Here is a 16140-nt window from a genome sequence, read left to right on the forward strand (position 1 = left end):
TTATCAATGTATCAACCATCCAGACCACTAAGGTCCTCTGGCTCTAGCCTGCTCTGCATACCTAGAACACAAACTAAAGATGGAGAAGCAGCATTTAGTTCCTATGCTCCACTTATCTGGAACAAACGTCCAGAAAACTGTAAAAGTGCGGAAAGCCTGAGTTCTTTTAAATCAAGATTAAAAACACATTTGTTTAGGATTGCCTTTGACTGTTCTAGTTAAAATGTTCTACTGTTTTTAATGTTCTTTTTTTGTTTCTACATTTTATTCCTACTTGCTTTTATTCTGTTTTATTTTCCTATATTTTTATCATGTAAAGCACTTTGCATTGTCTCTGTACTGAATTGTGCTATATAAATAAATTGGCCTTGCCTTGCCTTCATTAGTGTGGTCGGTCTTCTGACACTGCAGCCCATCTCGTTCTAGGTTTTCTATGTTCCGTTTGTGTTTCATCAAGTTGTCCTGACCTTTTCTGAATGCTTAAGTAGTTGTTTGAATATGATTGGCTTATGCATCTTTTTATGTAAAAAAGCTCTGAATCATGATTTTTATGAAACTGATTAAGACTAATACAGATAAGCACAGTGGTATTTCTTTGCATCTTCCTGCACTGTTACTGCCCCCCCCCCCTCCATGGAACAAGTGATCTGTATTTCAACTGTGCAAATAAACTAAACTAAAAATATTTCCATGTCACTGAACCTTGCGGATTTTACTAGTGCATTTAAAATAGAATTGTATACTTCTAGGTCTCATGTCTAATTATTATGTAAACTTGAAGATGGGTGTGCTCATTATATAGCAATGAAACCATTTTTCTCCTTTTACAAGAGAAGCCGACTCATTCCTTACTAAAATATTAACTACCACCTCTGCGTGTCAGTCAAGTTGTGTAACCTTTGAGATAAAACATCTACAAAGCATTACATGGAAACTCTCTATTCTGAGAGAACAATGTAGGCTTTCCACAACCTTTGTACATGCATTTTTGTGCGGGGTCAGTATGTTTCCTTATTCAAGAGTCGGCTCCTCTCACAGTCCAAAAACCTTCATGCAAGACTAAGGCTAAGGGCTTTTAATTGACTTTAGCATGTATTTATAGGCCCATTCAATACATGTGAATATAAGAAGTTAATTTATTTCATTAGCTCAATTCACTAAGACGCAATATATAGGTCAATTACAGAGACCGATGTTTTCAAGACTTGATTTTTATTTCTAAATTATGATGATTTTATGCTTACAGCTAACATGAAATTTAAGATTAGAATATTACAACAGACCAATAAAAACATTTTAATACCGCAATGTGGGCTTAATGAAAAGTATTTTTAATATCTGCTTAAATGTTGTTATTTAATTTGGATGGGATTTAATTGGCCTCAAAGTAAAAGTAAAAAAAAAACAAAAAAACCTTGGTGTTATTTTTGACCAGGACATGTCATTTAAATCCCATATTAAACTGGTTTCTAAGGTTTCCTTTTTTTCACGTCTGAAATATAGCCAGAATTAGAAACATTCTGTCCAGGAGTGACGCTGAAAAACTTGTCCATGTATTTGTTACTTCAAGCCAGGGCTATTGTAAACCTTTACTATCAGGAAGTCCAGAAAATACAGTGAAGGGCCTTCAGCTGATCCAAAATGCTGCAGCAAGAGTTCTTATAAAAATTAAGAAGAGAGATCAAATTGATCTTATTTTAGCTTTGGTTTATTGGCTTCCTGTTAAGTCAAGAACATCATTTAAAATGATCCTTCTTGCATATATAAAGGCCTTCTTAATAAAGCTCCATCATACATCAGAGATTTGATTACCCCATATGTTCCTAACAGAGCACCTTAGTCTCAGACTGCAGGTCTGCTGGTGGTTCTTAGAGTCTCTAAAAGTAGAATGGGAGGCAGATCCTTTAGCTATCAGGCTCCTCTCCAGTGGGACCAACTCCCAGTTTTAGTCCGTAAGGCAGACACCCTGTCTACTTTTAAGACCAGACTTAAAACTTTCCTTTATGATAAAGCTTATGGTTAGAGTGGTTTAGGTTACCCTTAGCTGTCTCTGTAGTTATGCTGCAATAGGCTTAGACTGCTGGAGCACTCTGCTGAATTCTCCTACTATAGTCCAATTTTGCATTAGTATTTATTTCAACGTTTAATGCTATGTTCTCTCAGTTTTTTCTCTTCATAGAAGGTGTATCTGGCCTGGCGCTCTGTTTAGCTGTGACACTGTCCTGGGTGGCAGATCGTCTACAATTACACTCTCTAACAGAGAGTGCTCCTGGATCGGTGGTTATGTGTTCTTTTTGTGTCTCTATCCTGTCTTCTCTGTTCTCTGGCCGGTTGTTGAAGATGGCTGTTGACATTGGGCCTTGTTCTGTTGAAGGCTTCTTCCTGTTAAAGGGGACTTTTCCTCTCCGCTGACGGATTGCTGCAAAGGCAACAACAATGCAGCCGACTGTCCACTGTGGCTACATGCTCTTTCAGTCATACTGTCTCTACTGATGAGTCACTTCAAGATAGCAAAACACCTCTACTGTTTACACAAGCCTGTATCAGCACGGAACTGCTAGAGATTAAGGAAGGTCATCTTTGATGGCTGCTCTCTCAGCTACACTTTATTCATTTCAATCTGAAAAACTCACACAGAAAGAAGAGACAATTAGAAGAATTTATTGATACAATATTTTAAGACTTTGGCGCTCAGACCTCGGCAGGAAACATTCACGCTGAATTATACTTCAATATGCATAAGCAGGTGTATGAGAATAGGAATGATCCCCCAAAAATTGCCGAGGTCTGAGCATCTGTATGCTCATAAGCTGGGTGACTATAGCGAAGGATAATAGGATGAATAATTGAACTGCCAAGAAGGTTTGCAAACAGCTTACCAAGTCAGGCCGTGGTTATGAAGGCCTGCGAGCAGGCCGTTGCAGTGAAGGCTTACCCAAGTACAGCGAGATGAATGGGAGATGATGATTGGGTGAACGATAAGGTAAAGAAGAATTTATCAGGGATGCTTGATGACTGATTTCTTGCGGATGATGCACATAGATAAATGAGTGATCATGAAGAGATCCGAGACAGGTGAAAGGACACATGACAGGATGCAACAAAAATGCATAACGGATGCCTGTCGGTATGCATGAAAGGTATGTGACAGGGTGCATGATAGGAAGAACACAAATACTGCAAATAATATGAGTGAGTTTTGAACCACCACCAGTATTTGAAGTTGAATTACCTTAAAGCTGATAGAGCATTGAGCATGAAAGGACCAATGTGTGCCCAGAAGCAGAGAACTTGAATTGATACCAAAACAGGGCCGTTGCCATGAAGACTTACCAAAACAGGGTCGTTACCACGAAGACTTACCAAAGTTCTGTGAGATGAATGGAATGTTTATGATGCGTTTCTTGCTGATGCGTTTCTTGCTGATGCGTTTCTTGCTGATGCGTTTCTTGCTGATGCGTTTCTTGCTGATGCGTTTCTTGCTGATGCGTTTCTTGCTGATGCGTAACTTGCTGATGCGTAACTTGCTGATGCGTAACTTGCTGATGCGTAACTTGCTGATGCGTAACTTGCTGATGCGTAACTTGCTGATGCGTAACTTGCTGATGCGTAACTTGCTGATGCGTAACTTGCTGATGCGTAACTTGCTGATGCGTAACTTGCTGATGCGTAACTTGCTGATGATGCACATAAATAAACGAGTGATCATGACGAGATGCAAGACAGGTGACAGGACACATCAGAGATGCATGACAGGATGCATAGGAGAATGCATAACGGAATGCATGAAGGGACGTATGACGACGCAGGACCAGACGCGACAAGACGAGTGATCATGACGAGATGCAAGACAGGTCACGGGACACATGACAGGATGCAACGGTATGCATAACAGAATGCATGACGGTATGCATAAGAGAACACATAACAAGACGCAGGACCAGACGCGACACCGAGTGATCATGACGAGGTGCAAGACAAAAGACAGGACACAGGACAGGATGCAACGGGATGCATAACAGCAAGCATATCGGTATGCATGAAAGGACGCACAAACGCAGGACCAGACGCGACACCGAGTGATCATGACGAGATGCAAGACAAAAGACAGGACACAGGACAGGATGCAACGGGATGCATAACAGCAAGCATATCGGTATGCATGAAAGGACGCACAAACGCAAGACCAGACGCGACCCCGAGTGATCATGACGAGATGCAAGACAAATGACAGGACACATGACACGATGCAACGGGATGCATAACATGATGCATGACAGAATGCATGAAGGACGCATGACATGACGCAAGACCAGACACGACCAGACGCACAAGGAATGCATGACAGAATGCATTACAAATACAAAAAGAATGCATGAAAGGGTACTTGACAGAATGCATGATAGAGCACAGGACTACAAATAATATGAATGACTTTTGAACCACCACCAGTATTTGTAGTTGAAATACTTAAAATTAGAGGGCATTGAGCAGCTAAATGAATGGATGCCCAGAATGATATGCGAGGCATGATGGTGACCATGCCCATTTGTTGAAGTGATCAGGAATCTGAGAACCAACAATTATATAGAACTCCCCCAAAACCTACGGATGGCAGCATCCGTAAAATCTTTAAACATATCTTCAACAGAACACATTATAGAAATATATATTTCCGATCCAGGCGAGAAGCAGACCAGACTAGAAGTTCAGAACGCAGCTCTCAACCAGAGTATCCTGTTCAAGAAGGAAGAAACAAAATTAGTTAACTTGAGCTGCCTGGAAATGAAGCATGCCTCTGGCAATGATGCATCTGCGAGACTGAGCTGAACGAGCGAGGAGGCAGCTAACGGAAACACTGATATGGAATGAGACCAATATCATGTGAATTCGAGAGCTTAAATGCAGGAAGCCATGATGAAACTAGGTTGAAATCCATACCTAGAACTCAATTTGCAGGTTAACAGGTTTAATTTGAGAGGACAACTGGGAATAGTGAAAGAAGATCTATTTGAGGAAAGTGACCATAAGATAAATGGATGAAGACGGGCAACACTTCTTAAGACGTAATTATCAAATAATATTTGCTTAACTCGTGAATGCGTAGAATGCTGAACACATACTAAATGCTGTCATGAATCGAATAAGCTTATTTAGCTTATTCCATGGCGTTTTAAATGAATTTAATACTTTAACTCAGATTCTGCACTGCATTCTGACAAAACTGATGATCTTCAATGTTTATTAGCTTAATTATCCTCACCAGCCTGCAGACAAGCTCCGTAATTGAAATACTATCACCAGACAACAGCACCCGCAGTGACGCTCTCCGGATGTTCATCTTAAAATAAATTCTTGAACCTGAAAAAAGAAAATTGTCAATCCCTAAAGCATGAGCAAATGGCTGTTAAAAGATCGCCAATACTCAAATCATTCCCCAACAGCCCAGCTGACGTTCAGACAATACCTACAAGAAAAAGCATAAAATAACTTTAACATGTATAATTTCACACCTGAAGTAATTGATTGGCAAAACTTTGAAATGACCACTGAAATGACAAGAGTGACAAAAGTGGCCTAGTCAGCATAAATAAAAGTCTGAATCCAGTACAGACCGGTCCAAACAGACGCCGAATTGCACCAGAGTTGCAGCGGTTTTAACAATTGGTATTAATTACTGGATTTAAAATGCACTTCTGAAATAAAAATGGGGTAAGTATCAACTCAACCCTACTGTCCGGTTAAACAGAACATAAATAACATTGAAGGTGCTTGCAGAGGATTGCCAATAGTTAGTCTTATGATGACGAATCAGAGATTTGAAAATGCTGAGACATTTGCTAGTACAGCCTGCAGGTTGATGATAAAGGAGAGACGTGTTACCATATCAAAAGGTAGTAAGAGAACACAGAATGGGAAATTAAATAGAAAAGAGGAGAGTGATAACAAGGTTAAGATTTAAGCTTACAAACTTAATTTACACTTAAAATCAAAGCATACAATGGCAAGAAATTACTGTAGAAAATATAAACAATGAGTTAAATTAAAATGATATAATTTCGAAATAAGAGAAGATATATGGAGTCCATTACGAACCATACTCCAACCAGTAGGTGGCAATAATGTTACTACAAGCCTGTTGCCAACCGCCAAAACCAGAAGAAGAAAAACGACAACAACATTAGAATGGATGGGATACGTTCTGCCTAAATAGACGGACATACAGAAGCGTAATGAGCAAACGCGTGCAATATAAATTAAAACATGAGTGGATACATATTACCCTGAGCTGCTCGGAGCGGGAATGAGTGAGGAGATCCGGCTGAAAGTTGCGGCAGGACGATACGGAAAGGTGGGTCTTGCAAAGCCGATCGAAACCAGAGAGATCCCACGGTGACGCGGAGTCCTCCCCAGCGCGCTACGAAGCGGAGCGGGACCAGAGCCGAAGCAGAGCTGAGACGGCGTCTGCGCCAGGAATCGGATATGATGGGAAACAGAGGTTGGGTGACGGAATGAGATGCCACAGGCGGAAGAAGGCCAGCTAAGAGAGTGAGTCCAGGTCAGCGCTGTTTAAGATATGCTGCAGTGAATATAGCAGTCGGAGATGATGTATGCGCGGCTAGATGCGTTCCCAGAAGCAGGAGGATTTGAGGATAAGTTGTTATCGTCTTGAAACCGGTCATGGGTTGAGTCCAGATCAGACATCGCACAGCGACTGCTTGCTTGCTGGGTAGAAGTTGAGCTGGATTTAAAGTTCTTTTAAGACGGATCCAGGACACTGATTGGCTTTGAGGAGGAGCAGTTCAAAGCTGATTGGCTTGCGTCGGAGGCGAATGAGTCCCTGATTGATGGAGGTAAGCAATGAGTTTCTTCAGACTGAATTTCCGCATTTAGCTCCATGTTCCTGGCAAAAGCATAGACGGAACAGTAGAAGCAGACGGAAGTAGCGGGGGAAAGGTCTATGTCTGGTTGTCATCAGGACAATTGACAGCTTAAAAAGTGATCTCCTAGATTAAATTAGTTATTTGAAAAGGACTTTGAATACATGTGCACTGGAAAACTCTTTTGTCTTAAAAAGTATGTTTTGTTAGTGCCACAATAAACTTCACAATAAAATGGCCTGAACAAATCTTCTTACTGAATATGATAAAAATAAAAAGCAAACCATCACACAAATAACTTAAATATTTTCTATTTATGGTTTTAACACCACTTTTTACTCTTTAAAAGCCACTGTTAAATGAAGTGTTTGTCTGTTTATAACGGCCACCAAGAAAAATCTCTCTACAATTACACTGTTGCGCTGTGCTAAAGGATCCTGTCTATTGTGCAATACGCAATTCATTTGAAAAACTCTGCAAATTATTCTTGCTCCTTCCGCAACAGGTTGCTGTCGTAAAAATGGACATGGCTACGGCAGACTTCCCTATCTCCGCCGCTTATTAAACTGCGATCTAATCCTGTTTACAAGAAATATGAAATAAGCCTGCTCTCGAGCAGGTTTAAGCTTGCGCACATGTTGCTATGACAACAAGTCCAGGATGTCTTTCGAAGAACCAAACGATCCAAGATCATGCCAAATCGTCAACAATCAAATACAGCTAACTGAGTTAGCAACGTACAAAGAATGGGCCCCTGCACTCAAACACAGATTAGCATTTCTTACTAATGGTACATAAAGGTACATGTGGGACATAAAAAGTTTGATAAAGTGTCACAGCTCATATTTTTGTTGTTTAAACCGAGTCCCCAACGCTGGATGTGACATCATCATATCATTTTGTCTGTTCATCTTGTAAGTCAATACATGTGTTACAAAAATATCTTGTGGATCCATCTTAGCCATTCAAACAGCCACTGTGATGTCTAGTTGACAACATTAAAAAACTATTGTTCAAAATGTTATTGACTTCTCAGCAGCAGCAAATTACTGTTAAAACTTTATTTAATAAAAATATTTTACATTCACTCCTGCTTTGCATTGTGAACTTGCTTAAACACAAATCCATTGTTGTTCTTTCACATCATTCCAAATTCTTCAAAACAAACCATATTTCTTAAACATACATGATTGCACTGAACCGTGATATCGCCGCATCATTTATTTGTTTCTGTCTCATAATCTAAAGGTCACAATGCAACTTATTTGGTATTGATTTCAGTGTTATATATCTGTTCTCTTTTTAAAGTTAGTTCCGTCCGTCCGTCCGTCCGTCCGTCCGTCCGTCTTCTTCCGCTTATCCGGGGTCGGGTTGCGGGGTATCAGCTTCAGTAGGGAGGCCCAGACGTCCCTCTCCCCGGCCACTTGGGCCAGCTCCTCAGGAGGAATCCGAAGGCGTTCCCAGGCCAGCCGGGCGACATAGTCCCTCCAGCGTGTCCTGGGTCTTACCCTGGGCCTCCTTCCGGTGGGACGTGCCCGGAACACCTCACCAGGGAGGCGTCCAGGAGGCATCCTGACCAGTTGCCCGAGCCACCTCAACTGGCTCCTCTCGACGTGGAGGAGCAGCGGCTCTACTCTGAGTCCTCCCCGGATGACTGAGCTCCTCACCCTATCTCTAAGGGAGAGCCCAGACACACTACGGAGAAAACTCATTTCAGCCGCTTGTATCCGGGATCTCGTTCTTTCGGTCACGACCCAAAGCTCGTGACCATAGATGAGGGTAGGAACGTAGATCGACCGGTAAATCGAGAGCCTCGCCTTTTGGCTCAGCTCTCTCTTCACCACAACGGATCGGTACAGCGCCCGCTTCACAGCAGACGCTGCACCAATCCGCCTGTCGATCTCCCGCTCCGTCTTCCCCTCATTCGTGAACAAGACCCCAAGATACTTGAACTCCTCCACTAGGGGCAGCACATCCTCCCCAACCCGGAGAAGGCACTCTACCCTTTTCCGGTTCAAGACCATGGTCTCGGATTTGGAGGCACTGATTTTCATCCCGGCCGCTTCGCACTCGGCTGCGAACCGCTCCAGCGAGAGCTGTAGATCATGCCCCGATGAAGCCAATAGGACCACGTCATCCGCGAATAGCAGAGACGCAATCCTAAGGCCACCAAAACTTATCCCCTCAACACCTTGGCTGCGCCTAGATATTCTGTCCATAAAAATTATGAACAGAATCGTTGACAAAGGGCAACCTTGGCGGAGTCCAACTCTCACCGGAAATGAGTCCGACTTACAGCCGGCAATGCGGACCAGACTCTGACACCGGTCGTACAGAGACCTGACAGCCCTTATTAAAGTACCCCCCACAGGATCCCTCGGGGGACACGGTCGAATGCCTTCTCCAGATCCACAAAGCACATGTAGACTGGTTGGGCAAACTCCCATGCCCCCTCCAGAATCCTGCTGAGGGTATAGAGCTGGTCCAGTGTTCCACGGTCAGGACAAAAACCACACTGCTCTTCCTGAATCCGAGATTCGACTATCCGACGGACCCTCCTTTCCAGAACCCCTGAATAGACCTTACCAGGGAGGCTTAAGAGTGTGATTCCTCTGTAGTTGGAACACACCCTCCGGCCCCCCTTTTTAAATAGGGGAACCACCCCCCAGTCTGCCAATCCAGGGGAACTGCCCCCGATGTCCACGCAATGCTGCAGAGCCGCGTTAACCAACACAGCCCCACAACATCCAGAGCCTTAAGGTACTCAGGGCGAATCTCATCCACCCCCGGGGCCTTGCCACCGAGGAGCTTTTTAACAACTTCGGCAACCTCAGCACCAGAGATGGGAGAACCCGACCCAGAGTCATCAGGCTCTGCTTCCGCAATGGAAGACGTGTTGGTGGGATTAAGGAGGTCTTCGAAGTATTCCGCCCACCGAAACACGACGTCCCGAGTCGAGGTCAGCAGCACACCACCCCCACTGTAAACAGTGTTGGTACTGCACTGCTTCCCCCTCCTGAGACGCCGGATAGTGGACCAGAATCGCTTCGAAGCCGTACGGAAGTCTTTCTCCATGGCCTCTCCGAACTCTTCCCACGCCCGAGTTTTTGCCTCGGCGACAAGCCGAGCCGCCTGCCGCTTCGACTGCCGGTACACATCAGCTGCTTCCAGAGTCCCACAGGCTAAAAAAGCCCGGTAGGACTCCTTCTTCAGCTTGACGGCTTCCCTCACCGCTGGTGTCCACCAGCGGGTTCGAGGGTTGCCGCCGCGACATGCACCGACAACCTTGCGGCCACAGCTCCAACTAGCCGCCTCAACAATAGAGGCGCGGAACATGGTCCATTCAGACTCAATCTCCCCCGCCTCCCTCGGGACGTGTTTAAAGTTCTCCCGGAGGTGGGAGTTAAAGCTCCGTCTAGTGGGGGACTCTGCCAGACGTTCCCAGCAAACCCTCACAGTACGTTTGGGCCTGCCCGGTCGGACCGGCTTCCTCCCCCGCCATCGGAGCCAACTCACCACCAGGTAGTGGTCGGTGGAGAGCTCCGCCCCTCTCTTCACCCGAGTGTCCAAGACATACAGCCGCAGATCAGATGAAATGACAACAAAGTCGATCATTGAATTGCAACCTAGTGTGTCCTGGTGCCAAGAGCACATATGGACACCCTTATGCTTGAACATGGTGTTTGTGATGGACAATCCATGATGAGCACAGAAGTCCAACAACAAAACACCACTCGAGTTCAGATCAGGTGGGCCATTCCTCCCAACCACGCCCCTCCAGGTCCCACTGTCATTGCCCACGTGAGCGTTGAATTCCCCCAGCCAAACGAGGGAGTCCCTAGGAGGGGCACTCTCCAGTACCCCTTCCAAGGACTCCAAAAAGGGTGGGTAATCTGAACTGCTGTTTGGCGCATAAGCGCAAACAACAGTCAGAACCCGTCCCCCCACACGAATGCGGAGGGAGGCCACCCTCTCGTTCACCGGAGAAAACCCCAACGTGCAGGCACCGAGATGGGGGGCAACAAGTATGCCCACCCCAGCTCGGCACCTCTCACCATGGGCAACTCCAGAGTGGAAGAATGTCCAGCCCCTCTCAAGGAGACAGGTTCCAGAGCCAGAGCGGTGCGTCGAGGTGAGTCCGACTATCTCTAGTCGGAACCTCTCAACCTCGCGCACAAGCTCAGGCTCCTTCCCCACCAGAGAGGTGACATTCCACGTCCCAAGAGCCAGCTTCTGCAGCCGAGGATCGGAACGCCAAGGTCCCTGCCCTCTAATGCTACCCGTTGCACAATGCACCCGACCCCTTTGGCCCCTCCGACAGGTGGTGAGCCCATCGGAAGGGGGACCCTACTAGGGGCTTAAAGCCCCTGACAGCATAGCTCCTAGGATCGTTGGGACACTCAAAGTTTATTAGTTTTGCTTATTCTTTTTGTCATGATTTGTCTTTGGATGAACCCGGACACAGCACACACACACACAGAGCTGATCTTAAAAGTTTATTACAACAGAGGATGATGAACGATGAAGAACCAGAGTCAGCTAGCTGACAGAAACGGAGCGGAGATGATAACCAGGATTCGAAGGAGCTGGGCTGTTGTAGAACCGGGAATGAAACCAGAGACCACGAAGACAGAAACTACGGAACAGAATCCAGCAGCGCAGCGGACAGGTACATTACTGAACAGACAGAGACCAAGGTGTGAGGACTGGAATGGACAGGCATGGTGATGGATTGACTGAATACGAGCCGGCGACGAGGAACAAACTGGGGTGAGTTTAATAGCAGGGTGAGCAGGTGGAGCGAGTCCATGGTTAATTGCAGCCTGACAGGTGTGCCTAATCAGTGCTGCACTGGAGGAGAAGGAGCCCGGAAGTGCTCAGAGTGCAGCCTTCAGGCTGCATCATGACACTTTTACTTATCCATTTTGTTGAATGTTGCTAGTTTAGTAAAATAGTTTCACGAATGTAATTTAACTGGAAGTTGACATGCTTTAATTCTTGTATTTTAGATAGAAGTTATTGAATTGTATTTGTATCTTAATGTAATACTTGCTGCTTAAAAATGCCAGTGTGCAAATTCACCCCATCATTTATAGTTCTACAATACCACATCTAACCAGGCAGGTATTCATAAAATAATAATTAACGGAGACTGTTAACCATTGGCAATTACTTTCTGATTCTGAGAGGGTGCCCCGATTTGGTAATTTGGATAAAAAGGACTAACTTTGTATATAATTGCCTTTGACATGTATTAATAATTATTATTACCCCAACTAAAATCTATTGTTGCACAACAATGATTTAAAGCTAAAACAAGATTTATAATCTATGGATCAAAGTAGGCATTGCGTTTGTTTTCTTTCGCTGACTACGACCAAAGAGAAAGCTCCACAGTAACTTGGAGGTTTTTTTTGTCAAGTTGCAGCCTACAGCATACAGATGTAACGCCTTCCTTGATTCTATAAATGCAGACGATTTACAGGCCCGTCTCAATCACAAAAGTCAGCATCTCACCGGTAAGCATTTAGAAAAAAATAACAGTTCATCTAAATCATACTCAGACATACTGCAGCATTTAAGTGAATTTTGTGTTTTCCCTAAACTTTATTTTGCTAAATATTTAGAATTGTTCATTGCCTGGTTTTCATTCTCAAATTAGAGATGCGTTTGTTTTTTTTTGTTTTTTTTTTTTTAAAAAAAGCTCATTCTTTCTGCTTCACATTTCATAATCGTATTCAGTGAATTTCTTCAGAATAATAAAATGTGATCACTTTTAAATATTTTCATGTGTTTGTTTTCAGGAATGATGATAACCATCTTCATGACCTTTACAGCTTTTGCTGCAGCCGGTCTAATAAAAGGTATTTTTCAGTTCTTAATGGTACCATGAACTCAGAAGTTTATTTTTTATTTTTCTGGTCAAAATAAATCTTGGAATAAGATAAAGGACTTTGAAAATGTGTCAAATGTTATAATTTTGTTGTATTCGTTTCTCTATTTTAACATTTTATTAGTATAGTCATTTTCAATAAATTAGAATGTTATTGAAAATCCTAAATTCACTAAGTAAACATTAAATAAAAACATTTAAATACACCTGGATGTTTCCAAGTCCTTTTTTCTGTTGATTGCAATGATTTTCCACTTGCAGCTAATGAAAAAGAAACATTTATGAATTTGAAATTTACATCAATATAAATACATTTTGATACACAAAAGTGGCCTTTATGACATGTGTAATACCTACTTAAAGGTTGTTAAATTCAGAATGTACCTAATCTACTCACTTAATCTCATCAGAACACATATGAGAGAATGCTATTTAAATTTACATGAAACTTCTACTGCATTTTTTTAATTTTGTATTTTGCTTTTCTTTATTTGTTACAGAACCCTTTGAGTGCATTTTTTCTGACTCTGCTGGAAATCAGAAGTGTTATGGAGCAGAAGGACAGCAACTTATTTTCCATCTAACAAATGCAAACAATAGTGCAATTACATTGTTAAAGGATGGAGTCTACAGAATTTTAAAGACAGACAAGAATGGGACAATGACTGTGAATAAGGAATATGTAAATCAGTTTGAGCAAATCCAACCTGGAACATTTAGACTGGGTAACGCCATGAAGAAACATTCTGGTGTGTACTCTCTTGAAGAATACGGAACTGATGGCGCAAAACATAGAGAAGTTCAAGTCTCCCTAAAAATAAAAAGTATGTCTGTTAAGGTTACGCTGAAAAATGGAAAAGAAATTTACAAAAATGTACAACATTGTGCAATTAATAATTTTTTGCAATGGCTATTTACTCAACACTATAGGTCTTTTGCATGTCACTGCAAAACACACACACACACACACACACACACACACATATATATATATATATATATATATATATATATATATATATATATATATATATATATATATATATATATATATATATATATGTTTGAAACTGTAACATGAGGTATATCTTATCCAAATAATGTATAATGCTGCCTCAAGTGGAGGAGTTCAAGTATGTCTTTAGTGCCTTGCTCTCCAGTGATTGTAGGATGGAATGGGACATGAAAAGTGCGATTGTAGTGTAATCATCATGTAGTGAAGAAAGAGCAAAGTCAAAAAGCAAAGCCCTCGATTCACTGGCTTGTTTATGTTCTGACCCTCACCTATGGTCATGAAGTTGGGACACAGACAAAAAAGAACAAGATCCCAGATACAAATGACCAAAATGATGCTTCCTCTGGAGGGTGGCCGGGCTCAGCCTTAGAGATAGAGTAAGGAGCTCTGTAATCTGGAAGGAGCTCATAGTAAAACCATTGCTTCCCCACATTGAAAGGAGTCAGCTGAGGTGTTTTGGACATCTGATAAAGATGCCGCCTGGGCGCCTCCATTTGGAGAATTTCCAGGCACGTCCCACTGGTAAGAGACCACGGGGAAGACCTACAACTAGCTGGAGGGACTATATTTCCTGTCTGGCTAGAAAAGGCATTGAGACACCCTGGAAGGAGCTAGAGGAATTCGCTGTGAGAAGTATGTCTGGGGTTCCCCTTCTGGTTCTGCCCAGCGACCCCTGATCTAGGATAAGTGGAAGACAATGGATGGATGGATGTTACATATGACATTTATATTTCAATGTGACATTTTGTATTGCTTGTTCATTGCTATTCCACTTGTCTGTTCCATTTACAGGGCCAGTGTCAAAACCAGCAATATCTGAAAGCTGTTTTTCACCTGAACAGAAGACAGTCACATGTTCTTCTTACGGAGATGAAGTGGAGTTCTTTCTGGCTTTAGATGGTCATTTACTCATACATAGCAGAGACCATAGGATGTCCATCAGCGACTGGACGAATGAAAGATTGAATGTCTCAAATATTTGGATTAACATAAACGGGCAGCTGACAGGTGGCCTCATATGCAAAGTTTGGAACAATGTCAGCCGTGAGGAGTCAGTATATCACTTAACAGCGTGCAAAGGTAAGGTGAAGAATGTTGCTTCCCATGTTTATAATTAAATAACACCTTTCAAATTTAAAAATAGAGGCCATTTACATCATATTGCCAAACAAAATGAATAAACACTACTCCAGATGTTTGCCTTAGGTTGCACTTGATTTTTTCTTGTTTTTTCTGTTATGTTTTCATAGATATTTCACTATTTCCTTATCACAACCATGTCTTAAATTTCAAACACAAAACTCTGTACAGCAGAGCAGATACTGATAAAAGAAATTTTAAAAAATGCCTGATTTTCTAAAAACTTTAAATTGGCACCATTATATTTAACATTTTCTTTGCATTTTCCAGGTTCTGAGACTGTTGCTGTACCTGTGTTATCTATTATTTTAAAAGCTGCCCTTGCTGCGGGTTTGGGTTTCATGGTTTTTAAACTTTATAAAAAAAGAAGACCAATGCCATCTAATGAAGGTAAATAAAATGTTTGTTAATTTGGTTGCTCAAAATAAACATGCATTTGTTACTAATTATTTTTTCATGTTTTACTTTATTTCAGGAAACGCAGAAGATTAAGTTATCTATGCAGAAGTAAAAAGGAGAACCAAACAAGACATCGAAAGCAATGCAGAGTGACTGTTGCTCAGAATAATGTTAATATCTTCCCATTAGAATCTTGAGGAAATGTTTAAAACGAGTATTTTACAAAATTAAACATTTGGATATTATCCTGTCTCTGTTTTAAGTAACTTATACATTTTTACTTTTAAAAATTAATATATTTTCTATTTCTGAATCTTTTCACTTTATTATTGAGATCTAGATTTGTAATATGTAACACTTTCAGAGCAGTTAATCGATATTTATTTCTTCTAAATAAACCAGTATTTCTGCTCTTTACCTTTTTTCTTGTAGAAAAAAAATATAGTGAAGTCAAAGAAATGTAAAGAATATTTAACAATTGGTTAAAGTAAATGTCATGCTTGCTTTATGTCAGGGACCAAGCAGTAAAGTTTAAGGAAAACGCTATAAATAAATGATCTCTTTAAGTTTTCTCAACAAATAGCAACATTCATCAAAAAGAAAATATTAAATTAAGGAAGTGACACTGAGACAGACTGCCTTGAATAAACCCAAGAAACAAGTTCAAGCCTCATAATAACCGGAACATAAATATCAAAACTAAACACATAACACCAAGGAAGCTACGAGCGAGCTGAAAACAAACCACGAGTGCACAGACATGCAGCATGCACCCAGGCATGTGTTACATTTAAGCATCGTTGTACTGAATA

The 16140-nt window shown here is 42.0% G+C and overlaps 2 long non-coding RNA genes across 2 annotated transcripts; both read left to right on the top strand.

Annotated features, from left to right (window-relative positions):
• Positions 1 to 12384: 12384 nt before the first annotated feature.
• LOC110369577 lies at positions 12385 to 14681 on the top strand. Its single transcript, XR_004928769.1, has 4 exons — positions 12385 to 12400; positions 12686 to 12745; positions 13275 to 13598; positions 14582 to 14681. It is a non-coding gene; the product is annotated as an uncharacterized LOC110369577 (long non-coding RNA).
• Positions 14682 to 14722: 41 nt separating this feature from the next.
• LOC105937885 lies at positions 14723 to 15482 on the top strand. Its single transcript, XR_004928770.1, has 3 exons — positions 14723 to 14869; positions 15200 to 15319; positions 15405 to 15482. It is a non-coding gene; the product is annotated as an uncharacterized LOC105937885 (long non-coding RNA).
• The last annotated feature ends 658 nt before the right edge of the window (positions 15483 to 16140 follow it).

This window comes from Fundulus heteroclitus, unplaced genomic scaffold (assembly GCF_011125445.2).
Source record: "Fundulus heteroclitus isolate FHET01 unplaced genomic scaffold, MU-UCD_Fhet_4.1 scaffold_270, whole genome shotgun sequence".
Taxonomy (NCBI): domain Eukaryota; kingdom Metazoa; phylum Chordata; class Actinopteri; order Cyprinodontiformes; family Fundulidae; genus Fundulus; species Fundulus heteroclitus.